Genomic DNA, 15575 nt, shown 5'->3' on the forward strand with positions numbered 1-15575 from the left:
TGACTCTGTTATGCCTCGGCGCTGATAATAGGACCAGCAAATGGCGGCCACCTCTAATTTTAGCTTGTAAATCACAACCCTCGAGTAATGGGCTGCACTTAAAGGGGTCAGAGTTTACAACTAAATCACTCTGGAGGACAAAGACTGTAAAGGCAAGCCTTACAGCTCAATCTTTTCGTTTTTTTAAGGGGGATTGGCAGTTGGTGTTCATTGCTCAGATCTCGCTCCGACCTTGGCCAGATGTCCAGCAAGATGGAGCATGTGTGCGTATGTGTGTGTGTGTGTCATCGGCCAGGTTTTCGAAGAGTGCTCGGCTCTAATAGGGACTGGCAGGCATTTTGTTGGGCTTTATTGCCACATGCCTCTTCCAATCCTGCTGCTGATTAGAGCTGCCATTACTGGCACACACACACTCTTACAAAGCAGACCCACACACTTTGGCACATGCTCAAAGCTCAGGCCTTTGCATGTGATTAGCATCCTATTGCGTTGTCTTGTACAGTGATCAAATGGAGCATAGAGTTGTGCTCTTGTCGAGGCCGATTGGAGGAAGTGAAGTGTACATCGTCACTCCACTTTTATTCCACTCATCAGGGTGCTGTCAGCTTAGACAACATCAAATTTGGTGCAAAGCAATTAAAGGCCCGGGCTGTCACAATTGGGCCTGAAAGGGAAGGCTCATACAGAGGCAGTACGCAGGCATACACATCCACACATATCTAGGCACTGGTACACACTCTGCCATGCTCACCTAGTGAGTATACAGCACATCCACCCACGTGCACACACCCACATACATTTACAATCAGCATGCAGGCGATTAGCTCAGAAAGTGCAGGTTTAAACTGTTAGTCATTGCTGATTCACAAGCGGCTGGCTGGCTTCAACACAGCTACTCACTGTGCTGCCTGTCAAACACGCAGGCAGCCAGCAGCTGGAGGTGTGTGTGTGTGTGTGTGTGTGTGTGTGTGTGTGTGTGTGTGTGTGTGTGTGTGTGTGTGTGTGTGTGTGTGTGTGTGTGTGTGTTTGTGTGTATGAGTGTGTGTGTTTGCAGGTGTTCTTGAAATCCTGCATTTTAACCAGACCCCCTTACTCCTCCTCAACTCCACCCCTCTCCCTCCTTTTTGGCCTCACGAGTGTCTGCTTGTGTATATGCTTGGGGAGTATATGTTTGTGCACTGGTTTGTGTGTAGACGTTCATCCATATTTATGTATGTATGTGCATGGGTTTGTGTGTGTGTGTTTGTGTGGAGCCTTGCAGTATTTTGGCTGCTGTGTTCTCCTGGATGCAGCCAGTGGAAAGCTGAGGTCTGGATGACATACTTATTTAGAAAAAATACCAGAGATGGTCAGTATGCTGCTGTGCTGTCACATAGTCGCACGCGTGTGTGTGTGTGCGCGCGTGTGTGTGTGTGTATTTGAGTTCTTCCATTCCTATAGGTATCCCAGCCAGTGGCCTCAGTAGCAGCAGTATATTTCATCTTGGAGGGACATTTTTTTTCTAACAGCCTATAAAGTTATTCTGTTGCTGTTAAAGCAGACAGTCCACCGGTTCAGCCCCAGGTCGAGACATTCACTGAAGGGTTAAAAATGCTACCAGAAGCATTTAACACACACACACACATGCACGCACGCTCATACGGTGACTTAGCCATAGCCACAAGGTTTTTGATTAAGTCTAAATTCACTTTCCAGCACATTTGATTAAACTAACTCAATTTTGGAGACCTTTATGGGTTGAGAACATTTTTCTGCTTCTTAGGATAAACGAATGGGATTGTTTGAAAACTGCCTTGTCACAAAATTAAAACAGGGCTTTTTCACTCTACTTTTACTACTAAAGGACATTAAAGGGCATCATGCCATTCACATAAGTGTGCCCAGTCTAAATTAAAGAGGGTTCTCAGAGATTTCAGATTTCATGTTCTACACACAATTTAAGTTAGTTTGCATGTGTGTGTCTGTGTGTGTTCAGTCAATAGTCTGATGAATATCACAGCTTTTCCGGTCAATATAGTGCAGCGCTGTGTGCAAAGAGTGTTACTGAGTTTCCAGTGTCTAGTTTATTGACAGCAGTGAATGAACTATGATGGTGTCAGAGGTTTCGGTGTTGCCTTTGTATGCTCCCTGTGTGTAACACTAGCCCATACATTACTGACAGAATGCACTTGGCCCTCGGCGTTCTCATTGTGATTAGGGAGCCACTGATGCTGACATGAATCTTGGCTTCTACACACACATGAAAATACACACATACACTGGCTGGGACTTGGCAGTTCGTTATGTGATCTGCGGTGTGAACCATAGGATCCAAGGAATGTGAGCCTCAAGCATTCAGGTGTGTGTATGCGTAGATGTGTGTGGGGCTTGGTATGTCAGAGAGTGTTATTCATTTGTGTGTCAAGTCCAACAACAACAACAACACAATTAAACAGTAATTAAACCAGCATAATTTCACAGCAAAGTCAAAGTAAATTGCCGCATTTTTCACATCAGGCTCAGCTTTGATACACTTTGCTGTATTCATGCCATGGCAATAAAAAGCCATCGTGGCAGTACTGAACCTCTGAGAGCAGAGCTGGAGAGTCCAAAATGGCGGAAGCTCTCCTAGCTTGTTAGCTGTGTTGTCTCATCCATTCTTAAGTCACCCTCCTATGTCAGTGTAAATTGTGAGACAGGAAACAGGAGTCAATGGTAGAATTACGTATTTAGAATAAACTTTATGAACTTGTTGTTCTGTTGGCAAACAAGCTTGCTTGCAAAGCTAGCTAGCTCAGAGAGCTTTTTACCCCCCTCTTTGGCTACTGTTTGAATGAATGTACAATCTTGAGAAGAAAATGCCAGGCAGGAGTAAGTACACAGAAAATAAAAATATACTTCAGTTTATAAATATTCGGTCAAAATTGAGTTAAGACTGGAATCTGACTTTTTAACATCTGTATTACTATATAAAACCATATCATAAACTTAATTGAGTTTGTTATACCACATAAATAAGACAGTAGCTAAAATGAATCACAATGGAGATTAGAAATAACACCAGATAAGGTACTCCTGTTAAAAGCTAACTTGCCTAGTTAGAAGAGTAGCAATAACTGTAGACTCTCGCTCTAATGAACTTCATGTGATTTGATGTGGTGAAGCTATTTTTATTAAAATGTATAAAAACATGTCTGAAATATTAAATAACTTGTTAGTTCAAATGGACAAAAATTAGGAAGAAACAAGAACATTTCTTTTTCTAGATACTGCTCTCTCTACTATGCTCCTGGCTAGATAGTGTTAGTTGTCAGCTCGACAGCTGCAGTAGCTCACCAACGAGCCAGGTGAGTAGTCCCTAGGTTTTTAGAACCACATATTTCGCAACGACCACAGATGACTTTCACTGTGCAACATTCTGGTGTGCCCAGGCTTTTTATGTGTCTCTGTGTGAGTGCAAATGCATGTAGCAATTATTGTTAATTGTAGCATGTGTGAATTAGTGTGTATCTGTATCTGTGTATATCTGAGTAGCACGGTTTGTATGTGTGTTTGCAGGCCTTGTCTGTAAGACGAGAGACGAGAGACATTAAAATGATTAAAGCAGCCCTGTCAATCTCACATAGACATCAATATACACATGCGCAAACACGCACACCTCTTCCTCCGTCACTCATTACCCCTCTCTTCTTCTTCTCCTCTTCTCGTTTAGCCCAATGTGACCTTCATCTGAGTTGTATGTCCCTATTCAACATTCACGGAGAAGACAGAAGCAAAAAAACTGAGAGGGAGATTAAGAAGAGAGCTCACAGACGCGCGAGGGAGGAGAAGAAAAACAAGTAAGAAAGTAAAAACAGAACAAAGGGTGGAGAAGAAAAACAAAGCAGCATCTTTTTTGCCTCCTCTGAAACCTTCCTCAGCAAACAGCACGACTGGCAGAGTGAATCAGAGAAGAGAGTAGAGGAGAGAAAGCAAGATTTATGGGGAGGCATGCAAAATATGAAATGAATCTAAAGAAATAAGAAAGTTGCTCTGAGGAAGAGGAAAAAGAAAACCTTGCAGGAGGGGGGAAGTTGGTGCTTGTCAAAACAGGATGTGGAAATTACTGACATTTCAGGTGCTCCCAGAAAGAAATCATTCTGGTGCAAGACAAACAGAAAGTATAGGGAGATTCATGAGCCGGGAGTGCAGAAAAAAACGCATACAAAAAGAAGGGAAAAGGAAAGATAAGGTTGAATTTGGGTATGATATTGGATTTAAGATATCAGAGAGAATTTTGTTAAGAAAGATGGTTAGGGGTGTGAGATTGTGTGCGTGTGTGGGGGGTGTTCACACCTTTTCCTGATAGTGTATGTGTGAGTGAAAGTGAGGCAGTCATATTTCGCCAGAAGCATAAAAGCGGAATACATGGAAGAAAGAAAGAGAGGGAGACAAGAGAAATGACCTTGCACAAAATTTCAAGTTTAGCTTTACTGAAAATGAATTTTGTGATTTCTGACCTACGTTCAATTCCATAATTTTTCCACTTTTACAGTTTGATTAACTCACTAAACCTATCTAAACAGTGTCTGACTGTTCAGATGAGAGAAGTTGATAAAAATGTTGATCCACTCATTTCTGTCGCCTTCAGTAATTACCGTGCACTCACAGCAAATTTTATAAATAGCAGCAAGTGCTTTATAGCCTTTTCTGCCCTAGGTTTTGCCTCTCAGGCTACATACAGGCTTTCCTAATCCTCTGATTGATGGAGTTTCACTCATATTAATTTAGGAACATGCACAATGTCAATTTTGAAAAAACAAATCACTCCACAAATCCAGCCTGAATCTAATACACGTAGACTGGACAGGTAAAAATGCTTGAAGGAATACTTCATATATACGCCTAGTTGCTTTCCTGGAAAGGGTTAGATGAAGAGAGGAACAACACCCTCATATCTGTCACTACAACATGAAGCAGTCAGGAAGAAGTTAGCCTAGCTTAGCATAAAGACTGGAAACATGGGGAAACAGCTAGCCTGGCTCTGTCCAAAGGTAACAAAATCTGTCTACCAGAACCTGTGAAGCTCATTAATTAACACAAAGCGTATAAGGGACAAGTTGTGGTTTTACTGGGGGTTTCTATGCCATTCCATTTCATGCCTTCTGGGAATCTTCTGTGTTTACCAGGCAAAAAGACTACCAAGGCTTTTTGTCTTCATGCTATGCTAACATCTCCTGGCTCCAACTTCATAATGAACATACAGACGTAAGAATGGTACCAATCTTCTCATCTAACTCTTGACAAGAAAGCAAATATGTGTACTTCCCAAAATCAGCTATTCCCTACAAAACAAGAACATTTGACGCATATTTTGATTTAGATGATATAACTCTTAGATGGTAACTCCTCTACTCACAGAATCGAGGTTTATATTCCATAACCAACACTCCATTAATCCCTTGACTTTTAAAACAAAACCTGTGCCACTGTCATAGTAGGACACTGGATATCACCATGTGTGATATGCATGTGTGAGAGTGTTTTTGTAAGTTGGTAGGCGGCCATCTCTTGTTTGAAGTGTGTGATGAAGGGCTTTCTCATTAATAATCCGTTTTCTTTTTGATTGAGCAACGGGGAGCTCCGGCAGACTTTAGTAAATTGCCTCCAATAAAAAAAGTCGTTTGTATTCCAACTTTCACCTAGAGAATACAGAGACATACTGTATGGGCAGGAGAGGGATGCACTTACACACACACACACACACACACACACACACACACACACACACACAAACACACAAACACACATGGACAGACACACACAAACTGTGATGACAACTACAACCAAGCCGCACACACACACACACTCACACACAAAAACAAAGGCGAGAAAAAACAGCCTCGGGCAACACTGCTCTATTCGTCAATCCACATTTTTTCTACGTGTGTTTCTCTCTCTTGTCACAATGCACTTATCCCTCTTTCTCTCTAATAATTCTGGATTTCTCTCTCACTCATTTTCTATCCGTGTCTTTCACAGTGTGTGTTTATCTGTGAGGATATTTGTTGGTGATCATAAATAGCTTTTCTCTGACAGGGTGCCTTCACGGACACAAAGAGCTCAGAGGAGGAATAGGAGGAGGATGGGAGGGAGGGGGACAAAGAGGAAGAATGGAGGATATGGCAGTGGGAGGAGAGAGATAGAGAGAGCGATAGAGGGAGGAAGAGGAGAGGGAAAAGGCAAGAAAGAAGGAGGGGGGGGTTGTGTATGTGTATGTGACAGGTGTCAGGTATGCAAGATAAATGTACTGCACTGATATGCACGCCCCAGTACACACCCAATCACAAAGCAAGAATTGCAATGTCCATACACACTAACACAAACCTGCACACTGAGATAAATGCAATGCAACACAAGCTACTACTGTAAATTCTCAAATAGTGGTGGGAGCCTTCATTTTTCTCAACGGTTGAGAGAAATGGGCAAATATAGTTTATCATATTTTACTGACCATGTCACTTATTTCTCATCTGCTCCTGTTTTAATTTGCTGTTTGCTGTTAATGTAAACATAACACTCATTTTATGTTTACCTGTTGTCCTGATAAATGCAGTTTAATGCACATTTATCCAGCCCAAATTCCATCTGAACGACAACAGAGTCCTGTAATACTGGCACTCTGTTACTCTGAGTTATTCTTACATAACAAAATTACTGATTTAACTCACTTTTTTTTTTCCAGTCACTTCCAGTTTGCCCTTTTTTTCGATCGCTGTTAAGCTACTGTCAGTGAAACTCAACACTTGCTACAAAGATGTTTCATATTAAAAGTCTTTGAATTCCTAAAGGGGTGTTATCCTTAAAGGTAGCTTCTCTCTGAACAAAAAAAAAAATTGAAAAAAAACAGCCAAGTAGAGGCAATTGGAATACATTAGTGAATAGGAACAACATTCTGGTTTAATGTACAGTTGGACATTTTCTGGATACATGCTTTTTCACTTAGTTGTCGAGAGGTATATGTGAAGATTTATTCCATGTTCATGTATGTATGTAAATCTGATGCCAGAGTAAGCAGGCAATTAGCTTATCTTAGCATAAAGACCAAAATCAGGGGGAAGGGGGAAGTCAGATTGCCTGGCCAAGAAATAGTCCAGCACATAACTCTGTATAAAACTACAACTTGTCTCTTTGTATTTCTGTTTGTGTACATATTAAACACACAATATGTTGATTAATATACTTTCTAATATTTAGAAGTTCTGATATGTTGAACTATTCCTTTAACAGAAATTCTCACTAATTCATTTAATTTGCCTTTACTTTCTCAGCTACATTTCTTTATTTTTTTTTAACACTTCCTGCAACATTTTTTCATATTAAAAACATTTCAATAGCTGAAAGGGCATAAACCTTTGAGCTGCTCAGTATTATGTCCTTGTAAGCTTTTAATGTGAAGCATCCACAGGAAGTGTTGAGCTTAACTGATGTTAATTCTGAATTAAAAAAAACTGTACATTATGCTGAATTTACTATATAAATTTACTATAAGAGTGTATATACAGTGTCTATATACAGTGTCTAAATACATGTACAGTGTCTAAATACACACACACGCACACACACACACACACACGTACACACACACATTTGCTGTATATATACCTCATTCAGCCACAACATTAAACCCGGTAAATGGTTTTAATGTTGTGGCTGATCGATGTATACACTGTTTCCCAAGTACCCTGTCACATACAGACAAACATACAAACGCACACACAGAAACACCCCTCCATCAGGTTTGATGAGGTGAACGAGTGTGAACCTTCAGCATCTCGCATTCCTCCATCCTCTCTCTCCACACAGCAGCAGTCCTTGTCTCTCTATTGATCCCAGCTTATCTTCACATAAACCTGGACCTCTTTTCTCTCCTCCTAGCCTCGCCACTTCCTACCCTCCTCTCCTTCCTCCTCATTGCTATCGATCAACCCATGTGTTCAACAAAATAGAGAGCAGGCAGTGGTTAATGTAGAGCCGGACCGGAGGAGTGCTGCCCACGGTTCCCGTATCACCTTTCCTTCCTAATGGGTCCAATCAGGCTCTAATAGACCCTGGGTTAGAGCTCTCGCTTCTCACTCCTCTCACCTTTCACTTCTCCTCTCTTCTCTTCAACAAATATCTGTCTGCTCTGTGGGTCTGCCAGGTGCAATTTTAGCTGATGATCGTTGATTTTGCTAACTGATCAGATAGCTGCCGTTGGCGGATTTCTTTATACATTTATTCACCCAGGAAAGGATTTGCTCCTGCTGAGTATGCACACGCCTGGTCAGAAACATCCCACTTTGCATTTTTTACAGTAATGAACAATCATTCCTGGGATCTGCCCAGTAGAACCACAGTCTACTAATTTTGGTCACTGGAAACTGCCCAGTACTGGAAGCTCAACTCTTTCATTGTCTCCTGACTTCTCTCAGTCACTTAGGACATTGAATCTAGCTGGGTTAAGTGCCTTGCCATGGGGCAAAGCAATATTACCCAGTAATTTAACCCACAAGGAGTGTGACAGTTAAAGCAAGTAACTTTTGAGAGAAGAACACACTGTTCCTCTTGCAAATGAATAGTTGTATTCATCAGCAGGGGTTTTGCTGCTACAGCAGTTTGGCCAGTATTTTATGGTAACTAATGTTAGCAAACTTCAGGAAAATATTGCTATATTACAGACAGTACTGAGTCAGTTTGGTGATTTCATGACTTTTCTCAACGGTTACGATTGCAAAGCATTTTAGCCAAATGCTAAACAGTAGTTTAGCTAAACAATAGCTTAGCTTCTAGCTTTATCGCATATTTGCCACATTTAACAGAAGACACATAGGGGCACCTTAAAATATTATTCCAGTTTATTACAACTTTGGTCTTATTTTCGTAGATTTTGCCATTGTAGCTACAACAAAGTCTGGTGGGATAAAAAACATGAGTGATCAGACAGGTTGTGAACAGGTTTACCCAGATTATCTAAATGTTTCCCAACTTGTGGGCTGGGACCCAAGAAAAATCTGGTGGGTAGATAGGAAGATAGGAAAGAAAAAACACACAAAATTATATTCTTTTTTTTTTTCCATTTTCCTTGACATTTACCAGATCCTTTTAACATTTGGGTCTTAAAAAATTCTTTTTAGTTGAACTGGTCACAACAGGTAGACATACAGTACAAATGGCAACGAAGGGTTGCAAGTAGACAATGATTTGTTTTAAAGAGTCGTGAGCTAAAAAGATGGGAATAACTGATCTAATTTGGATTTGGAGATTAATTCAAAAGTAAGGAATCCCAAAGGGTCCATAATAATTCCTTACTGTGCAGGAAAACTGCAGTCATGGTGGGTTCATGTTGAACTGCTAAATTGGCTTGTAAATTGTAATGCATGTTTACAACAGACACTTCGGGTAATAATTTTGGAATTTTGTTTTCTACTTCCAAATAAATTTTCTAACCTATGGTTTGTTTAAAACCTGTCTGGTCATCTGACCCTTCATGTTCTTAGCCTTATCTGACTTCTATTTAACAATGTTCATGTGTACCCAGATCTCAGCAAGTAAATACGAGAGTACAGTGTAATTATTTGGCCAAAATCTGCAATATTAGGACCAGAGTTGTAATAAAATGAAATTATTCTTCAATATCTATATGTTATCATTGCCAAATACAATCTGTACATGTTTTGATGTACACGTACAAGATCCATAAATGCTCAGAAAGCACACAGGCCAAGTTTCAACCATTTACTTCAACAATAATAGTTTGGGGATGTGACTCTGCTCATGTGATGCTCCAGAACAAATCTGAGCAAGCTTGACGCATCCTGTCCTGAACTAACAAATGCCACAGTAGAGCCTGTGATACACAACATCTGATGAACCTAAACACTTACTGAGAGAAGTGGAGCTGGAGGGAGCTAAATGGACTGAAAACAGGTAGTGGTTAATGGACCATCCGGTGGTAGAGATAATGGTTATGGTCATACATGTTTGGACGGCATATGAAACATATGACTATTTAACAACTTTTAACTACTGCAAGGCTCCTTGGGAAGCTATAAAACTAGATAAATAGATAAATATACAGTATAACAACATTATTGTATGTCCCTGAATAAGAAACTTTACCATGAAAACCTCAGCCCACAAAGTCACTGTGACCCTCAACATTTACTCTACAGTCAGCCATGTCTTTTCCTTTCAGTCCTGTTTTTCCTCTATTGCCTCTGTCATTCCATTCATTTCTCTGTCAGTGTAGCCTTCCCTACGTCCCGATCTGCCTGCCTTTGAGGTGTGTAGGCTGTTTCTATAGGAGTCCGGCTAGGTGTAACCTTTCAGCCCTGTGGCACCTCACTGGGATCCAGGCCTCTGGGCTCAGCATGAACTCCTGAACTCGTCTCTATAGAAGCGCTCAAAGAACGGAGCAAAGGAGAGAGGAGAGGACAGAGAGAGTCAGAGGGAGAGCGAAGGAGCTCCACTGGACAATTAGCCCCCCTAAGAGCATAGTAGGCAGTCTCCCCAAGCCAGAATACCCTGTGAGTGTTTCAGGGACTGGCAGCCAGAGAGAGAAAGTAAAGCTAGAGGGAGATAGTGTGTGCGTGGGCTTGTGTGTGTCATAGTGTTTTGCATTCACACGCCCAGCGGTTGTTGTTCTAAAATGAGACAGTACGTCGGGTGCCCGCAGGCATCAGTACGACCATTTCTATTATTCGGAGCTGATTACAGCACTAAATCGTACAGTGGTGAACACTTTTTAATGAGCTCTGAAATACAACAGACAAAGTTTTTCAGGTTTTTGGTTTATCTGAATCTGGCTGGTGAGAGAGAGCGTATTTGAGTAGTGCATTGGTGTGGGAGGAGCAGGGTGCAACATATATGAGCAGTGAGATTAAAGATGTGGGTGTGCATATGAAACATGATAAAACCTTTCTTTAATGCTTTGTATGTGTGAACAGTGTATGTGCATGCATGTTCCTCATAAATATATAAAGGTATAAATATATACATACATACAGTATGTGTGTATGTAGTAGTCCATAAATGTGTGCAGCATTTATATTCAGAATGTAAATATGTACAAAAAGTAGCATTAGTCTGAATGAATTTTCTCTTGTGTCTGTGTGCATGGGTTTGCCTGCTCTTCATAAGCCAGTCCGCTGCCTCGAGCAAGGCTGATCGACCTGTGACTGCATGGTGATCATGGACTAGTGCACACACACTCATACTATATGTGCATTGATGACAGGTCAGAGTGCAATAACAGCATCCTCTGGGCCTGCACACAGGGCAGGCAAGTCAAGGCAGGGCAGAGTGCACGTGGTTTTTACCATGTCTCACTACACTCGGCTGCTCACCAGAAACAGCATACGCTGGGCTGAATAGCACAAGGTCGACCAGAGTAAAAAGGGAGATGGAGACCTAGATGGAGAGGCTGAGAGAGAGGAAAACACAGACAGTGTGTCTGCTCACACATAAGTAACCTGGTTATCGTTGGCTTTTTGCAGTAATCACATCTCTTAAATGTCAAGTAAACAAAAAACGTGGTTTCCTCAGTCACGTTCAAGGATTGAGGGAAATCTGTACCCAGATTGTGAATCTCTTACCGATCTAATTGTATTCTCCCTTAAGTTTTTTCAGTCACCTGTATGCCATATAATTACACAGAGAATAGCCACAACAACCAGTGACATCTAAGCAGATGTTCAACCAACAAATCGGCCCAAAGTCCAGTCCAGAAGCCTGTAATGTTTAAGTGATAATTCTGTGATTAATGCTGACAAATAAATGATAAGTTAGCTTGATAATCAGACTGAATTGACATTTTTGTATTCATGGTAACAGTTTATTTGGAGGTTATTTTACTGGACTGTTTTGGGGTTATTGGCTATCCTAGCCAATCAGAAGTGAGTGACATATCAGTCTCATCAATGTCATATTCAGTCAACAAGCTACAAACAGCCATTAACACAACCCTAATGGCTGCCATGACGTCTGAATAAATGTGCTGATTTTATTGTTAGTAATCTTAATAATAATATGAATTCCCCCTACAAAGCTTTGATTAGCTCAGCTGATTTTCCTTATTGTTGCATTTTATCTAGATAAATGTAATAATACTGTAAATCATGATATAGATATTAAATAATATAGTCAAGTCTTGTTATAAAGTACTTAACTGAATATTTTATCAATGCAGGAAGTTTCTGGAACAATAGTTCTACAAGTGGCAAGTCTGATTTTACCAGAGAGACTGATGCACTGATGAAATTAGTTTCTGTATTGATTGGTTTGAAAAAACCACACACATCTAGGGCACACGGTTGAGAACCAGTGTTTAAGCACATTTATGAACAGTAAAAAGTTCTTTTGGGCTGTTTGTCAACTCCTTCATGCAGTTAATGATGGCTGCAAAATAATTCCATAGATTCAGATCCTTCTGTCGTGTTAGCAAACAGTCGCCTATTTAAAAAACCCAGCAGATGCCAAAACATTAGCATAGATTTGGAATGGTCTTTGTCTCCCCCTGATGAATATAAGTAAAATATTAATTCTCCTTTTAGCTCTGTTTTTGGTCTCCACAAATTCCTTAGGTAAATATCTGCCTCATTAGCCGCTAACTGCTCCCGCATTCACCATCTAGTAACTAATTTTGTCTGTCTTATCTGAGGTGCCTGGCTGGTAGTGTTTTTTTTATCAGAAAACAGATGCCTTCTGTGACTGGCAACAAGCCTGATAAGTGCAGAGAGAGTGAACCAAAACATTGAAGTTGCAGGCTGTCAAACCACAACAATAAGTTGAAAGATGCTAAAATGCTGCATAGCTGAGGGGGACTGGTAACTTGGTAACTGTGCATTTGTCACTACTAGCGACCCCTTTCAAATTAAATGGAGCAATTTGAACCATTGGTAGCTGTATTAAAAATATTCGTATTAGTCAATTCAGGTCTCTGGTATTGTTGAAGCTTTCGTCTCAGAATAGGTGTGAAATATCATGTCCATTCCCCAATTTTTTTTTGTTCCGCTGATGAATATGATTCGCTTCCATCAGGTGTGCGTCAACTGCTACAAACCAAAAGCACAGATGGTCTTGCTGTCTAAGTGGACGTCAGTCTCTCCGGTTTCATCTCGCCCGCACCTCCTGTTCTATCACTTCCTCAGGTCTGAGCAGGTGTTTGGCCCGCAGTCAGAGTCCAAATCAGATCCATTTCATCTGTAATCAGCTGGAGCCCCCGGCACTGATGCAAGAGATCAGAGTGCCGATCAAAGAATTATAAGTGGACCACGCCTGACCAGCTGACTATGAAACGGACAAGGCGGCATGGATTGGGGGCTGCATTTGAAAGGAGAGAAGATGGGGATTTGGAGGCCTGCAGATTTTCCCAGAGGAGAGACATGAAAGAGCAGGGTGCTGGGGGGAGGCAGCAGTGAGGGAGGCTAAAATGTTACACTGCAAGCTCTCATGGGAGTTTTTTTTTTTTTTTTGATGTTTCCACCAATTTGAAATAGGTTGCTTAAATTACAATGCTGATGCTCAGTTCCGCTTCAGTTTGAGGTAATTAGGATGGGAAGTGAATTCCAATCACCATGTGAAAGGAAAGTCAATGACATTAACTTGATGCATTTGAATTGCTTGATGCCCTGCCGCTGGTTAGCAAATCATTAATTGAATGTAAACATAGGAAATCAATTGCTCAGGTGCATGGAAATTGATGAGTGGTTCATATATTGATGTTAGCAGCTTTAAAGGGGGATTTAAAACACTTTTTAGAAGATTTTAACATAGTGTTGGATGTTTCAGAAGGACATTGCAGCAAGCATGATCACACAGTCTTTCGCATTCATCTTCTACATTTGCACACACGCACACGCACACACACATACATACATACACTCACTGCATGCAGCTGATCAAACCACTCTTTGATTATCAGTCTTTCATCTGTGCCAGCTCAACACAAACACACTGGACATTCTGCCAGCACATCACCGACATACACACATACAGCTCTTTAATGTGAGGTGGTCAGCATAAAGACTCAACACATCCGTTTGTAACATCTGTATTCACAGATATGCTTGGTAATGCTATCACTCAGATGCAGACTCACACGGGTTTGATATTGCTTTAAACCATGTATTTGAACCATGCAGGCTATCATATACAAACATACACTCTACCTGCTATAAGTGTTCACTTATGCTTTTTTGGGGAAAAAAAAGTTGCTAAAGGGGTCTGAAAATACAGTAAATCTAGGGAAAATGGAGCTAAGTTGGCAACACTGCCCGTAAATGCCTCCTGACTACATAATAGAAACCGTTTATTCAATTCACTTCTAAAGAGTAACAGCCATCGGGGAAACTCCAACAATCGGTTGGCCGACCAATGGTGTAACCTCATCACTTATGCAGTCAGTCAGTCAGTCAGTGACAGACATTTGCGATTATAGGGCTGACCTTGCCTTGCAGTCCACCCAAAAATGGATGTTGCATTTCCTCACTTCACATCATCAGTTTTGCAGGAAGTGCTGTAACATTGCTTTGGACTTGAACCCAGAACCTTGAAATTTCGTCTTTGATGCAACAACACAACTGGAGCCATTGTATGTTTCTATATTTATATTCCTGGCATTTAGCTAAAGCTGTCATACACAGCGTCTTACAGCAAGTGAGCTCAGAGTCAAATCACCTAAACTGCTTTTGAGCGACCTCCGTGTTTTTAAAGGCTGATCTCTGATCAAAACATTTCAGCTGTAAAAGATCATCTAATTTGGTGAAATTGTCATATGATACATATTCTCCCAAGGATCTCTGGTGGGTTCAGAAACTCTCTGATAAAATTTTGAACCCTTCAGAATAAATTTGAATCACAAAAATTAAACTAGGAGAACTTGGATCACAAATTATCATTGACAGTGCAGAAAGATGCTTTCAGCTGGTTTCCAATCAAAATTTAAATTTGTTTTTTTTTTTCTGGACATAAGTGTCAGTACATAGAATGCCAGTTAATTTCAGATAAATATTAAGAAAAGTCTATTTTTATTGGAAAACATAAAAATAGACTGTACCTAAGTAGGCTGTAGCCTACTTATCTGTACCAACCAACAGGCTGACACTGCCACACCACAGGCATGGTTAGGCATAAGACTCTTAACGGTCAAAAATATGTATATTTCTTAATTTCATTTATTATTATATCATATTTATTGTTATGTTACTACTAGTAATTTTACATCCAAATTAATTATGAAGCATCATTAGTCTTGGTTTCAATACTGACTTTCAGTTATTATTCTGCTATTATTCTGTCAAGAAACACCTTTTTTGAATTTCACCAATGATCCAGTGTTAAAAATCAGCTATCAGTAGCTATCAGTAGAAATCCCAACATGTCCAACCATTAACACACCACAGCTGCTCAAACGTCTTACTATGGTGATTTCAAAGGGAGTGAAAGACAGTATAAAAGTCCTGGAATCCCCCTCATCCCTCCATCCATGAGGTGTGAAATCATTTGATCCAACTTGTTCTGTTTAGGTGAAACAGTTTTTGTGTGAGAGAGTTTGCACTTGTGTCTGTTTGTGTGTG

The 15575-nt window shown here is 40.6% G+C and overlaps 1 protein-coding gene across 3 annotated transcripts in view; it reads left to right on the forward strand.

Moving 5' to 3' along the window:
• sema4c (sema domain, immunoglobulin domain (Ig), transmembrane domain (TM) and short cytoplasmic domain, (semaphorin) 4C) overlaps positions 1 to 15575 on the forward strand; it is a 93232-nt gene that overhangs the window by 29267 nt on the left and 48390 nt on the right. For 2 of the 3 annotated variants that reach the window (XM_040155960.1, XM_040155961.1), the window contains exon 2: positions 3692 to 3818. The exons of the other annotated variant lie outside the window; for it this stretch is intronic. The gene's annotated coding sequence lies outside the window, so the exon portion shown is untranslated. The remainder of the gene's footprint in view (positions 1 to 3691; positions 3819 to 15575) is intronic. 3 annotated transcript variants of the gene reach the window in all.

The sequence above is a fragment of the Xiphias gladius genome, chromosome 19 (assembly GCF_016859285.1).
Source record: "Xiphias gladius isolate SHS-SW01 ecotype Sanya breed wild chromosome 19, ASM1685928v1, whole genome shotgun sequence".
Classification (NCBI taxonomy): Eukaryota; Metazoa; Chordata; class Actinopteri; order Istiophoriformes; family Xiphiidae; genus Xiphias; species Xiphias gladius.